At 41.5% G+C, this 15,585-nt stretch overlaps 1 long non-coding RNA gene across 4 annotated transcripts in view; it reads right to left on the reverse strand.

Moving 5' to 3' along the window:
• LOC143395141 (uncharacterized) overlaps window positions 1-15,585 on the reverse strand; it is a 79,091-nt gene that overhangs the window by 21,404 nt on the left and 42,102 nt on the right. For all 4 annotated transcript variants that reach the window (XR_013090742.2, XR_013090744.2, XR_013090743.2 and 1 more), the window contains one exon: window positions 13,135-13,204. This is a non-coding gene — a long non-coding RNA (uncharacterized LOC143395141). The remainder of the gene's footprint in view (window positions 1-13,134; window positions 13,205-15,585) is intronic.

Consider the following 15,585-nt stretch of genomic DNA (forward strand, 5'->3'; position numbering starts at 1 on the left):
AGAACAGGAGCCTGGCCAGGCAAGACCTGGGAGACCTGGTAGGGGTTTTACTCTGTTCTAAGATCAGTGGGAGGCCACGGAAGGATTGCAAGCAGGAGCGCAGGACTGGACATGGGTTTTGAAAAGATCACTCAACTCTTGTTTGCAAAACAAATCAGAGTCCCCTGTACAAGGCTTAAAGCTCACGTAAAAGCATGTCCATGTTACCTGAATTCTCTTGCTGTTGTACAGTAAAGAATTTCTCTGCTATTTGTCCTGAGTTCCTGACACAGAGCTTCTAAAATCCTTGGAATTTCCCAAGCAATAGAAGTGTCTTTGTTATTCCCCAGGATTTATGCTAATGAGGAGACTTATTTGGGGCCCCTAGATAACTTCAGGATGGGGCTATTCACCAGAGACACCAACCACGTGATTAGAGCGGTAGAATTTGGGGCAACACAATGTCAGCTGAACCTGGCCTCTGGCGAGGGAAGAGGGCTGAAGCTTGAGTTCACTTGACCAATGATTTAATCAACTATGCCTATATAATGAAATCCTAATAAAAACTCTGGACATATACCAGATGCAGTGGTACTTGCCTGTAATCCCAGCAACTTGGGTAGCTTAGGCAGGAGGATCTCAAGTTCAAAGCCAGCCTCAACAATTTAGCAAGACTCCGTCCCCAAAACAAAAAGATCTGGACACCAAAACACAGAGGCATTTGCTGGTTGGTGAACACACTGGTGTGCTGGGAAGGTGACATCACCAATTCTACTAGGGAAGGCACAGATGCTCCATTTCCTGAGCCCTTCCAGCCTCAGCTGGGACCTTGTGTCTCTTCCTTTGGCTGCTCCTAATGTGCATTGTTTTTAGAGAAATTTTCATTAAAAAGTGCTTTCTTGAATTCTGCGAGTCTTCTGGAAAAAAAGTGGGGTAGTGGGAACTTTCAAACTTGTAGCAGTTAGAAGTGTGAGTGAGCTGAAGACCTCTGAATTTCACTAAGATGAGGGAGGTGCTGTGGAGGACTGTGTCCTTTCCCAATGGGGTCCTCACTGACTCCAGGAGGTTAACAGCAGAACTGAACTGCAGTACACCAGCTGCTGTCAGTTGGGGTTGAAACAGAATGCATTCTCTATTTTTTTTTTTTAATCTTTTTTTTTTTTTTTTTTTTTTTTTGCTTGGGGGAGGGGAGTGGTACTCGATATTGAATCCAGGGGAATTTAACCACTGAACTTTATTATTTTTATTTTATTTTTTTATTTTTATTTTTATTTATTTATTTATTTATTTTTTGTGAAGGGGTCTCACTGAGTTGCTTAAGGCCTTGCTAAGTTGCTGAGACTGGCTCTGAATTCAAAATCCTCCAGCCTCAGCCTCCCAAGCCACTGGAATTACAGTTGCGCACCATCACACCTGGACTTTAGTCATTTTTAAGCAGCTTCAAATCCAAGAACCCATTGTTTAAGAAAATTAAAAAAAAAAAAAAAAAAAAAAAAAAAAAAAACATGTCCTAAAACTCAGAAATGGGCAGATTTGAGAAAAGCCACTGGCTTTAGACAGCTCAAAATTCAGCCTGCCCCAGCAGGTTTACTGATATCTGTGCTCTTTTGCTATTAGCCCTCAGATAATTTGGAGGTGAAACTTTGCTATTCCCACTACTGGCCACACTCCTGCCTCTGGTTATTTTCTTTTAAGAAGTATTTTCCCTCGGCCTGAGACACTCCTGATGATATCCTGTCATTTCACGGACTTCCTTCTCAAAAATGGGTGTGGACTCCATCTTTTGGGACCTTTGAGGTTTAACTGCAAGTTTTCATACTTTTTTAAAAAAATGAGCTGCCTGTATAAGCATCATTTGTCAACTCTAATGCGGCTTCATTTTTGTACCCTTTCTGAACCAGCACACCCATTTATTACCTTGCAAACTAACAAACATTGAATTGGGCTTGAGCACAAGTCATAGGAAAATTTTATTCAATATGTCCTAGGAATGCTGATGTTAAAAATTCAGGTTAGTAGAGGCAGGAAGTACTGAAACCAAAAGGGAAAAAACACCACTTACAGAATACTGACTTAATAAGACCCACTTCAAACCAAATAAATTACAGATCACATTCTCAATATGCCAAACAAAGCACATTAATTAGCAAGATACTGGTGTTTATGATTAGCACATCATTTTAAAATTCTGCTAGAAAAAGTCTTTGGGTCATGGTAATCATTGTGATTCAAATCTGATCATAAAATTTTTTATAACTTAGAGTAACATCTCATTAGAAATTATTTGGGGAGGGGTGCTGGGGATTGAACCCAGGGCCTTGTATATGCTTGGCAAGTACACTACCACTGAGCTACCTCCCCAGCATCCATAAATGATGCTCAATAATAGTTCCCACCCATGATGTCCACAGTGACAATGCTTCTGGTCCCAGTAATCAAATGTGTAATAATAATTGTCCAGGAGGAAAATACCCAATTGTCCAAACTCTTTATCATAGATGTTGCTGGAAGAACTCAACCAGTCATGGAGCAATTCAATTTGTTTCCACCCCTATGTAGCAAATGCCTTTTTACCACTTTCCTTTTCCTTCACCTCCATGAATATTCTAATCACTGCCTCCATAAAAACACACACAAACTTTTTTTTTTTTTATGATTAGAAGTTAGAGCAAGAAAAGGAATGGCTAGCCTTTTCCTTCTTGCGCTGTTGGGTTCAGAGCTCTTGCCAACTCACTTCCAAGTCTCCAGATTTCATCCTTCACTTCAGGATCCACCCCCATAGCCAACGCTGTCAGCTGCTTTAGACTGGTTTTGCAAGAACCACAGGGCAGAAGAGTTGACCCTAGCCTCAGCTTCCTGGTCTATTTCTCTTTATTTTGTGCCATCAAGACTATGCATAGGTTCCCACTCTTGGTCAGCTTTGGCAAGATTCTTGAGAGATCACTTCAAGTATGTCATTATTAATTGTGTTCCTGAGTATAAAGAAAAGAATGATAGTATTCTCTAGCACAGAGTAGAAGGAAGAAAGTGTACGGCACACAGGATGTGTACATAAGCAATGTACATCTATTTTATAGTTTATGTGTTTTGGCCAGGTTTTATTTCCATGTGATTTTTAATGCTGTACTTTCTCACATAACTGTTTGCTTTTTTCCAAAACAAACAATGTTCAGAGATACAGGTGGCATTTACCAGTATGAGGTGTATCCAAACAAATTAATTACAAAGTGTTTTAACAAGCATTTAGAGTTTTCACCTATAAAAAAAGTAACTGGTCCTTATAATTATATAAATGTAGCTATACTCACCTAGTAATGCCATTGATGAAGTTTCTTGTTATTATTTGATCACCAGTAATTGGGCCACTACAAAGCCAAACAGGATTTCTAAGTGCTATTTTCATTCCCCAAAAAATAGAAAGGTTGAAAAACCCAAGATGAAACCTTCTTGGTCACAGTGAAAACCCAGAGGACTATTCTACCTGTCTCTTTGCATGAATTTCACCTCAAACATACACATACAAAAACCTACTTCAAACAAACCACTATCATTAACTCAAACCTGATCAATAAAGCTAGCAGAAGGTGGTCTCTCTACATGCCATTAGAGGGAAAAATACACCACCATTATTCAGGCAACCTGGAGAGAGAGAGAGAGAGAGAGAGAGAGAGAGAGAGAGAGAGAGATCTAATTTTTTTTTCCTTCAAAAATAATAAGAAAAGAAAATAGCAGTCTTTTAGATTCTGTGAATTGGACACTATGGCTGGAATTTATTTTACAAGATCTTCATAAAGTCCCGTGTTACTTGAAAAGTAATATTAGAGCTTTGCTAATCTGATGGTTGGAATAATTAAAACCCATGCCTTTTGAGACAAAACAGTAGATTTCCCTCTGCTGAGATAGACTTTAGTTATCTATGGTGCTGCAGCCAGAGGACCAAGTTTGCCTCCTCATCTTTAGAAATCCGTTGTTCTTTCCTCAGTGTCTGGAATAAGACTGTACAACTGTTGATGTAAAGGGCTCAGGGCAAACACCATCCAGCTGGGACTGTTGGAAACAGGGTCAGCAGGGCCAAGCCCCTGCCCGCCTGGTTTCTTTTCCTTTTTTCTTTTTTTTTTTTTTTTTAAGAGAGAGTGAGAGAGACAGAGAGAGAGAGAGAATTTTTTAATATTTATTTATTTATTTTAGTTTTCGGCAGACACACATCTTTGTTTGTATGTGGTGCTGAGGATCGAACCTGGGCAGCAGGCATGCCAGGCGAGCGCGCTACCGCTTGAGCCACATCCCCAGCCCCCGCCTGGTTTCTTGTTGAAACATGTTCATGGACCAATGGAATCAAATGTACTAGGGGGAACATACAGCAGAGGGAGCCCTCCTCTTGGTATTTTTCCTTTTGATGAGATGTGCATTAAGGAGACCTCTCAGAGGGGAATAAATATCTTAGACATACACACCAAGCAATCTCAATCTTAGGTGTCTACTGTTTAGGGGAATTCTCTTTCATATGTCACAGCTTCTAGGACTTGGAGACTCTGGGAGTCTTCGTCCCATGGGACACTGAATCTGAGAGTTGTCTTGTTGCCAGGCCACTTAGCAAGAGGCCTCAGGGTGGGGGCCATACACCACATACAGCATTTTTACATAGTTGTGTTTTTAACATTTAAGTTTAATCAGATTGCTTATATACACCTTTTCACACTTGTCTCATAATAATATGTACAACGTAAAATACGTAAGTGAAAACTGTGGACATGGTTTCTTTTAAAAAAATCCAATCTTGAAACTGCAATCATTGGTCCCCTCAAAGATTCAAGAGCTAATCAGAAGCATTAACGATTATAATCTTCCTTGCCCTCAAAATTGCAAAAAAAAAAAAAAAAAAAAAACTCATTTACATCAGTCAGGTACTTCATATTTCATTATTGTCCTAGACTTAAGCACATTAGTCTTCCTCCTGTTTTTGTTTTGTTTTGTTTTGTTTTGTTGAGACAGGTTCTAAGTTGCTTAGGGCCTCACTAAATTACTGAGGCTGGCCTTGAACTTGCCATTCTCCTACCTCAGCCTCCTGAATCCCCAGAATTACAGGCATGGCACCACCCCACCAGCTCCCTTTCTTTTTTTTTTATTTTTATTTTTTTATATTTATTTTTTAGTTGTAGTTGGACACAATACCTTTATTTTATTTATTTATTTTTATATGGTGCTGAGGAACAAACCCAGGGCCTTGCACATGCGAGGCAAGAATTCTACCACTAAGCCACAACCCCAGCCCCATCCCTTTCATTTTTGATAGTTTTGTCACCACCTGGAAATCATAAATCATTTTTGCTTTATCGTCATTCACCTCCCCTCAGTCATCAAATGTTGTGATTCTGCTACTGGAGTCTCCAGTGTCACCTCCTCACCAACCCCTGCTGCGGCCTCTGTTCACACTCTCATTGCCCCCATTTGTGCAACTGTAAAAACCCTGTGGGAGTCTCCCTATGACCATCTGTTCTCCATGGTCACCAGCATTATCTTTCATTCCTCTACCAAATGCTTATTGATCTTTTACCAAAAGTAAAATGAGCTGGGCATGGTGGCACACACCTGTAGTCCTATCTGCTGGGGAGGCTGAGGCAGGAGAATCACAAGTTCAAGGCCAGCCTCAGCAACTTATAAAAACCCTGTCTCAAAATACAAAATGAAAGAAAGGGCTGAGGAGGCGGCCCAGGGGTTAAGCACCCCTGGTTCTACCAAATAAATAAATAAAAATAACAGACTAAAATGATGGGTTACTTACTGAAGCCACAAGGCTGAATAAAACACCTTCCCTGCTCTCAAGGATCTCACAATCTAAAATGTATTTTTTATTTTGTCTCTCACCAACCTGAAGTTCTTCAGGGGATGCCCATGGCCCATGTGTTGAGGTCAAACTTAATAACATCACAGTTGCTCTTGCTCACATTCATGGGATATGGCCCCAGTTGAACTGCTGTGTCTCCTCTCCCACCATTCTGCCACATACTCTCAGGCTATCCTCCCCAACTGCCTGCAGCCTGTCCCCTTTCCAAGACTCCTACAAACCAGGTCTTCCACCTAGAACGCCCTCCTTCTAGAAACTCCTAGGTGGCAGCATCCTGAGGAAGCTCACAGACTCAAAGGAGGAGAAGCCTGAATGACAAGTCAGAAATTTCCCATAAGTGCCACAAGTGCGTGTACAGTACCTACCATGTGGCGGGTACTAAGGACTCTTACATGATTTAACTCATTATTCCTCACAGGTATAAGGCAAATACTAGTTAGCCTCACTTTCCAAGAAAGGGAGGAAACTAAGGCACAGGAAGTTCAAGTAACTTGCTCAAGGTCACCACTAGGAAGTGGCCAAGCCAGAATTTGAACCTAGTTCCAAAGTTGGTACTGTTTTACTAAAATAGTTAACAACTATTAACAAAGTTGTGAACTATTTTAGTAAACAATAATAAATTCCCTTTTATAATACATATACTATACTGTTGGCTCTGTTCCTCTAGAGAATTCTGACTAAAACGGAAAACAAAATTTTCAGTCTGCCTGAGGGGCAGACTCAGTGAGAAGCCAAATGATGCCATGAAAGGGTACTTGATGAGCATCCACTCAGAAAAGTACTACCACGACTTAAGTGTTCCGTGGGGTCTTAGTAGCCTAATACAGCCCTACCCACCAAAATACTACCACTGTCCCTGGGCCCAGAGACACCAAGGTTCACCCACACCTGAGCAACATGGACACCTGACTCTCCTCTTTCGGGGGCCTGTGGTTCCTCAGCCCTTGTTCTGATGAACAAGTTAATGTCTTCATCCAGGCTCAGACAGACTGAAGTGGCCTGAGAGTCCCTCTGCCTCTGTAAAGGGACCAGACTCTTCTCTGCTTTGATCCATTATGTTGGTTTTACTGTTTGCAGCTCAGAGAGCACTTATCTTCCTATTTCAAAGTTCTTGCAGGTGGCCTCACTGTGGCTATCTCATTCTTCCTCCAAAAGGCAGCTAACATTACCCATAGTTGAGAATGACAAAATAGTGATGAAGGTCTAGGAGAAGGTCCTCAAAGCAATAGCTAAACCTAGACCTTCTGACTGCTACTTCTGTTTTTCCACCTTATCCCTCATTTAAGAGAAGATCCACAGCTACCCCAGCACCGCTGGACCCAGAACCATTGGGCCAGCCTGGTGAGTCTGCCCCTCCCTGGTTCACACTGACCTCAGCAACCCACCCCAGCAGGATCCTCAGCTTCAAGCTTCCCTAGTGTCCCCCACATTGTGTACCCAAAATGTCTGGCCAGAGCATGACCTACACTTTGGTTTCCATCCACTCTACACCATATCAAGAGGCCTTGGCCTCCATTGACTCCACACCACATCTCCCTCTCCTTGCCACCCTTCCCCTTCCCACCTCCTCTGAAGCTTTTGCCACTATCTCTGATCATCTTTTGTATCATCGCCTCTGCTTCCTTGGTCCCCACTTCAAGATTCTTCTTCCTGGTCCCCCACAGCTTCACTGCTCACCTCATATCTAGGAAGCAAATATTCCCAATATCTCCTTCAAGGGCATGCCCCCATCACTGGAAGACCTCCTACAAGGCCTCACCTCATAATGTTTCCACTGTCTTCCAATAGCACCAAGCTGGGACGAAGCCTTTAAAATATGGGCCTTTGGGGGAAGATCCAAACTACAGCACTACTACTTTGGGAACTTATCCTAAAGCAATAATTCAAAGAAGAAAAAGTTATAGATAGTTTTACTGATATTATTTATGATTTTGAAAACTTGAAGTAAAAAAAATGAAGGACTGGATGTTAGTCCACATTAATATTATACAGCTGTTAAAAATAATAAAAATGAAATATGTATATGAAATTATCTACAACCAAACTTTTAGCAATACTGTGATTGAACAATGAGAAATGTGTGTCTGCAATAAAAATTGGAATGCCACTTACAGAAATGACATGATTAATTTAGAGTGGTGGGATTAAAGTTGAATGTAGAAAAGTTATTTAAATACTGCAAAATTTATAAGTGGTTAAGAAACTGCTAATGCTGCCACTGAAACTTGGACAACCCTACTTGGGTCAGAAGTTCACACACTACTTCTAGGAGTGAAGTGTAAGAAACTGCTTGCGGTCTCTGATGTTGAGAAGGGGAACTGGGCTCATGGGCCTGGGAAACAGGGCTAAGAAGTGACCACTTTATACTCTATACCCTTTGGTGCTTTCTGAATTTTGTATCCTGTGCAGGTGGCACCAATTTCAGAGTGACATTTAGGTGCAATAAATCTATATTGACTGTATTTCTGATCTGAGAATTGGGCCAAATGGTCTTATGATGAGACAGAATAGTCAAAATCAGTGTGGTATTGGAAAATTCAGGACATGTTATTACTGTGCCACAGATGGAAGGATGGGAGAGTGGAGACAACACCAAGACTAGAAGAACAGTAGGAAGAGGGTCTTTCAGTAGTCCCCCTGAAGCAGCGGGAACCAGGTAGAAGAATCTTGCTCTGCCATGTGCTCCCTACCATATGTGCTGCCCCACCGTAGGCCCAAAGCCACAGGGTCAACCAACTATGAACTGAAACCTCAAAAACCATGAGGCAACATAAACCTTTTCTCTGTGTAAGCTGATTTATCTCAGGTGTTTGTTATAGTAATAGAAAACTGACTTACACAGGTAGCATCAAGCCTAGGGAGTAATTTGCACCATATTTACCCAAATATTTACCCAAATAACTCTCTTAGGCAAAAACAGTTTGCCATGCCTCATACAGGTGTGATGGCATACCTTATTTTTATTCCATCAAATATAATAATAAAACTTATTGACAAAAAAAATGCTTCCTCGTAATGATTTCCTCTATACATTTCTGTAATAGATAACTCAGGTCAACACCTTCTGTCTCAGCATTAGAAACCAGCTTCAGAGTGACTGGTTGGATTTCGAGGACTCTGAAGTGCTTAGAGGTGTTGTATTCCACTGGAAAGGCAATTTGTCAAGGTCAAGAATGAGGTTGGCACATTCACCCCTCTATATTGTTCCATATCAACTGAGCTTTTTGTTGCTGTTGCAAGAAAAGGCAAAAGTCTTTCCAATTTATCTTCTTTTAAAAGTCATTTTCCATTTGCATACTGTTGCAGATATGTGTGCCTTATTATTGAAAATGTGTATAAGATTCCTCTTCCCCATACCTGGACTTGAACTTGGGCTCTTCACTTACTAGATGTATTCCTTGAACAAATCACTTAGCTTCTAGGAGTTTAAATTATCAGTGATATGGGAGAAGAGTATCAGTCCACCTCACACTAAGTGAAAAGATGTATGAGTGTGAGAACTGTCTTGTAAATACGAAGTTTCCCCTCCTATGTTCATAATTACTTAGACTATATGTGTCTTTATTTCAAAGTCTAATCTCTAAATGGTTCTTGAAAAAAAAAAGTGTTGTTGCATCTTTAGTTATTGATTTAGACCTTTGTTTGTTCAGATCATTCAGGATCTCTAACCATTCAGAAATTGCAATGCTAAACTCTCCTTCCAGATCTGCCCTCCCGAATGTTTCATTTCTTAATTTAGTTTCTTTAACATCTGGATATAGTGCTCATGTCTTTTTTAACTGATTTAGGTGCCCCTGCTTTTTGAAACTTAAATAACATTTTCAGTGTGTCTTTTGCACCGATCACTACCTTCTTTTTATTCTGATTTTCTCAGAATAAAACAATAAGGAATTATTATTCTTCTGTTTAAATAACAAATTATTATTAAAATGACATAGTGTCTACTTTGTTTCTTTGAAAAGAGGTTCCAAACGTTTTCCGAATTCTTTGTGTTTTTCCCTGTGGATTAAGTTTTTAAAAGTTTTCTGTGGGTTCACTGCTCTTTCTTCAGTTTTTTTATGGAACCTATATCAATATTTCCAGTTTAATGCATTTTCCCTTAAATTACCTTCGTGACTGGTTCCACTACACTGCTGGAAATTCTTCAGTAAATTTTTAAAAATTAGCAGGGTTTAAGTCTATATCCCAACTACTCAAAAAGCTGAAGGAAGAGGATCTCAAGCTTGAAGCCAGCCTGGGCAACTTAGCAATACACTGTCTCAAAATGGAAAATAAAGAGAGTTGGGCACCCCTGAGTTCAATCCCCAGGAATGAGAAAAAAATTAATTAATTTTAATAGAATTTGGAATTGAGAGTTCGATTGGGCTTCTACTTACATTCCAGTTTCCTGGATAATATTCCTAACATGTCAGGCCTTTCTAGCCTCTTGTTCAACAGATTTGGAAAGAATTCAAAGACTACAGATGGTATTAGAACCAGAGAGCTAAATATTCTTATAGAAAACTGATGCTGGGGATGTAGCTCAGTGGTAGAGCATTTGTCTACAATCACAAGACCCTGGATTCAATCCATACCACTGCAAGAAAAAGAAAACTGAAGAATACCTTTTTGGGCTTTGTTATTGATGTTTAAGTCTCAGGCGCAAGAAAAGAGAAACAAGCTCAGAATACTGAAATAAAATCTTATCACAGACCCTTTAATCACCACTTCTTAGCTGTGTTCCTAAAGTCTCTGAACCTCCCAGGCATCTTGCAAGCACCAGAGGCTACATTAGTTTCCTTAGCTATAAATGAAAAGAATGCTAAACTATTTCCAAGGTCACTTTTCCAGCTCTGAATTTCTAACATTAAATAATATTTAAGCTGAAAGTTCAGGCATTAATTGATGTGACCAGAATTATCCCCACTTTCTGTTACCCCACCTAAAAAAAAGTACATATATGTGTTTGTGTATGAGTGTGCACATGTACACACACAACCCACTCTGATTTCCCCAATTTTAAATTTTTCAAACCAGCTATTATTAAGCATAAAATGAAGCGTGAGAGAGAAAATAAGAAAACAGAATAGAAAATTCCTCCCTTATGGGAGTCTCTCCTCCCCCAGATCTGCTCCAACACATGAGACAACTAAGAGAAGACCCCACAAGGCAGCGCTATGACAAGGTGTGGCTGAGGCACCAAATTTCAGCCCAGTCTGGACTGTGAGGGGAGGCCCTGTGGCCCTCTGGCGGACAGACATTGTCATTACCACCTTCTTTACATCCAGGAAGGCGCTAAGCCCATCTGGGATGGATGGAAACCTCTAGATGCTCTATACAGTGACCTGAAACTCCCCAAGGACCAACCCACAAGGGACAGACTGTGCCTGCAAAGTGTTGCTTTTGTTACTTTGAGCCACATTATTCTTGAAGATTTAAAAATTGTGGCTTAAGAAAGCTGGTTGAATTCCAAACAGAATAATGTTAAATGGCCTACATTTTTATTAGAATACGGGGCACTCCTAGCAGAGGAAAATTTTTTAAAATTTCACACAATTCAGAACAAAGTTGACTAGAATGAAGTTGCCACCCCCAGGGCTTCATTGTCTCCTTTGAACTTTATGCACTCCATTTACACTCAAAACATACATCTCAAAAAGACCCAGTGGCAACTGTAGCAGAGAAGTACAGGATAGAATTGTTTTGACAGCTTGTAAATGGGAGGATTGCAGCTACTTCAAATTTTGAGAAGCCTTTAAAAAAAAAAAAAAAAAAAAAAAAAAACAGGATCTGGCTAAATTGCTGAGGCGTGATCCTGCCTCAGCCTCATGTAGATGGGATTACAGAAGTGCACCACCGCACCTGGCTTAGGCAGCCAATTTTCAATGCTCATCTGTATACCTATTCATTCATGCAAGCAACAAATATTTACTAACTCATACTGTGCCAATCGTTGCCTATTTGCTCAGATCTCTTCCCCATCCTTCTGAAACTATTCTCCATTTATTCCTGCCAACTATCATCCAGCTAGAATGGCAGGAGGCAAGGGGTGGCACAAGCCAGAGATTGAGGTCTAGACATAGGAAGTAGCCAGATAAGTTTTTTCTTTCCTCTCTCTCTGTCTATCATCATTTTCCTGTAGTGGTCCCAGCTCCCCATCCAATGGCTCCTCTCTCCTGGGTCTTTGGCAGCTCCAACTCCAAACTACAAAGGAAAGCTAGTACTCAAATGTGTGGCCAATTCAAGGCACCTGCCTTGAGGAGGGCAAAGTTTAAGAGTCTTATCCTTCCTCCAAGTTCATTGCCTATTTAATGTTGAATCTCTCTCTACTTCCTGGTTGTTGTGTCCTGAGCTGCTTTCTTCTGTCAAACCCTTCTGCCTCACTTTGGGCTCAGAACAATGGAGTCAGCCATCTGTGGACTGAAATCTCTGAAACTGAGCCCCAAAATAAAATAAAAATTTTCAATGCTAAATAAATAAATAAATAAATGTTAGTCCTTAGTATGTCTAATAACACTAAAACTCAGCACCCTGCCCCCCACAGAACTCTGGTCTCTCCTTTAAACTCCAGTTATACTCAGTCCACTGTCAAACTCAAGAAGTCCTTACAAGTCAGCTATGGCAACTGAGAGGGGGCAAGAAAAGGAGGGAGTCCAGGTGTTGGTCAAGACTCTTGAACTAAGACCTGGAGCAGCCATGCTGGATCTGGTTCCATGAGCAAATGAGGCTGTACTGCCCAAAGGCATCAATTGAATGTAATGACTTAATTTATTTCTCTTCTGTCTGTAGGCCGGTACTAGCTATGTTAACATCCTTGGGAGAACTGAGGAAATAGTCACTCAGTTAATATTGTACAGACCTTAATTCTTGCCTATTAAGAAAGCCTGACCCAATAGCGGAAGCTGGTTGCAGTAGTGCTTTTGTCACTCTCTTGAACCTGCCTGGTTCAAAGGAGCACACACAAACAATCACACTCGTGTACGAATGAGATCCATTAGCAAAAGCAGAGAGGAAATGTCTCTTTGAAGGATGTGGGTATAAAGACAAAGCAAGAGAATATGGAAAAGCTACTAGGCAATCAAAGGAGCCCCACGACACCCATATCTCCTTATGGCTTCCTATTTCCTTCTGTATGTTGCTTATTGATTTAACAAGGTACATCTGACTCACTCTACTAACCAGGCCCATTCCATTTAACCAAAGGTGGTCAAAAAAAATTCAACCTATTTCATCTGAACGTCCTGCTTTGTAGGATCCGTCTTTCTGAACATCTCTCTATACAAAACCAGTCCCTCGGGCTGGGGATGTGGCTGAAGCGGTAGCGCGCTCACCTGGCATACGTGCGGCCCGGGTTCGATCCTCAGCACCACATACAAACAAAGATGTTGTGTCCGCTGAAAACTAAAAAATAAATATTAAAATTCTCTCTCTCTCTCTTTAAAAAAAAAAAAAAAAAAACAGTCCCTCCCCTTGCCACCCTCACTGTCCCCTTACCCACCCCCCACGGAGCCCTGTGAGAAGGGAAGGGATGAAAGAATGCAGAGAAATTATTTATATACAATGACTAAGTTCCATGGGATAAATAATGAGTGGGGCACTAGGGAAAGACTCATATCATCTGCGTAGTGCCCCCAGAGTTCTGCCAACGCAGCAGGGTTGAAAGTTCCTGTGGGAGAAAAAGCAATGGAAGGGTGGGTGAGAGGTGTAGATAAATCTTGCTTAGTTTAGCACTTGGTGGAGGAGGGGGCAGTTGTTTTCTAGGTGTTTCATTGACATGTCCTATTTCCTTGACTGGAGTATAAATTCCTTGGGTGCAAGGAGGAGTTTATGCTGTAAATCCTTAATCTCCTACAGTGTTTAGCACAATGCTCCTCCCGCAGATGCTCCATCAGCATATTGTTGATTAATTAGAACCAGCTTTGGGGGGAGAAATTGTGTGTGCTTGCAACAATTACAGTGCAAGGTTTATGTGAAAGTATGGTATGAGGTTCGGGGGCAGGGGTTGCTCTTTATATTTTGTGTGTGATTTGACAGTACTGGGGATTGAATCCAGACCCTCCCACATGCCAGGCAAGTATTCCACCACTGAGCTACATCCTCATCCTCCAGTATGAAGAGTAAATGATTTAAAAGAGAATACAGTACACTTGGAGCCGAGCATCTCCCCCACACCCCTCCTCTCTGCAACACATGGGAGGGAGCCACCCATCCTGAGAGCTGGTGGCCATAGACCCTGAGCCAGGGAGCCCCCCTGGCTGCTGGAATGGAGCAGCACTTCTCCTGGAGGTACAAACCCAAATCTCTTTCTCACCGAACTCTTCAGGAACAGCAAGCAAGCCAGAGACAGTGGGTAATACTGGTGCCCCATCACCCTCCCACCCTTTGGGCTCCCCAAGGCCAAAGGTTTCTCTCATACCCCCTTTATTCATGAACTCTAGAATCCACTGACATTTAGGACTCACTACTCCCAGTCAGCAATCAGTTTGTACTGCCTGTCTCTGAGTTTCAGCTCATTTTTGGCAAGATCTGCACACCGCACTCCTTGGTGGTCTTGGAGGCTGTAAGATGGGACTGCCCGTTTCAGACTGAAAACTTACATGGTCCTAAACTCCTGGTGTGGCGCTCAGCGCCATCAGCCAAGAGCTTAGATAGACAACTCTTCAGAGGGAGTTTGGTACTAAAAGCTGGCTCCCGCAATCTAAATTCACAGGAAGATGACTTGGTCCCGAAAGCCAATGAGTTAGCCAGGCACAGTGGCACACACTATAGTCCCAGCAACTCGGAGGCTAGGCAGGAGGATCACAAGTTCGAGGCCAACCTCAGCAATTTAGAGGCCCTGTCTCAAAATGAAAAAAATTTTTTAAAAGGCGGTGGGGTATGAGGATGTAGGTCAGTGATAGAGCACCCTGGGTTCAATCCCCAGTCCCCACCCCCCCCCCAAAAAAAAAAAGACAATGAGTTAAGTTTCAGTGGGAAATGTGTCATTCCAGTGATGAGAAAAGGTGTTTCCATGACCATATTGACCTGAAGTACTGATCAGAAAGTACACAGTGAATCAGAAAGTACACAGTAAATGTGTACTTTCAGGAGAGAGGGTGTTGTCTTGTGATGAAGGATCCTCAACTACACAAGAAGACAAATCCCCAAGCAGACTTGGCCGACTCTCTCTTACTTTGCAATTCTCAGGCAGACTATACGAAGAATACAGCATCCTGAGATAATGAGGAAATAGTCAGAACATCCTGGACTTTGTTCTTTTCCCTCCCAAACCAGGATTTTTTCAATGCTTGGCTTAACCATCTTAAGTGTCCCCTAGAGCATAAAATCCAGAGCAGAGTGCATAAAGCCCAGCTGCACTGTGAAGAGGACTTCCATCCACCTTTCTGAGCCTTGGGATTCTAAGCTTCTGTTGGTCCTTGCTGCCTGTAGTAATGTTGCTTTACTTGACCTGTGTCATTATTGTCTTACTGAACCCTGCTAGATCTAGAAAACTTCTGAACCCAAGCACAGCACTCTGCTTAATAAAGACCTAGCAGGTGCTGATGAACACCTGGTCCCTATACTGCAGCACAGTGTCCAGAAAGTCATGTCTGTCAGAAAGTGTGGCTTTTCTTCAGGACAATAACAGAGACCCTATAGATTCTTAACTCAACCCTCTTCATCTTAACTTGGGGAGCTTAGATCTCTTTTCTTTTTTTTTTTTTTTAATTGTTCCATAAGATTTTCAACATATTTTCATTCTTTTCTAAATATGCAATCAATGTTACATCATGTACTGACCA

This window comes from Callospermophilus lateralis, chromosome 3 (assembly GCF_048772815.1).
Source record: "Callospermophilus lateralis isolate mCalLat2 chromosome 3, mCalLat2.hap1, whole genome shotgun sequence".
In the NCBI taxonomy this organism is placed as follows: domain Eukaryota; kingdom Metazoa; phylum Chordata; class Mammalia; order Rodentia; family Sciuridae; genus Callospermophilus; species Callospermophilus lateralis.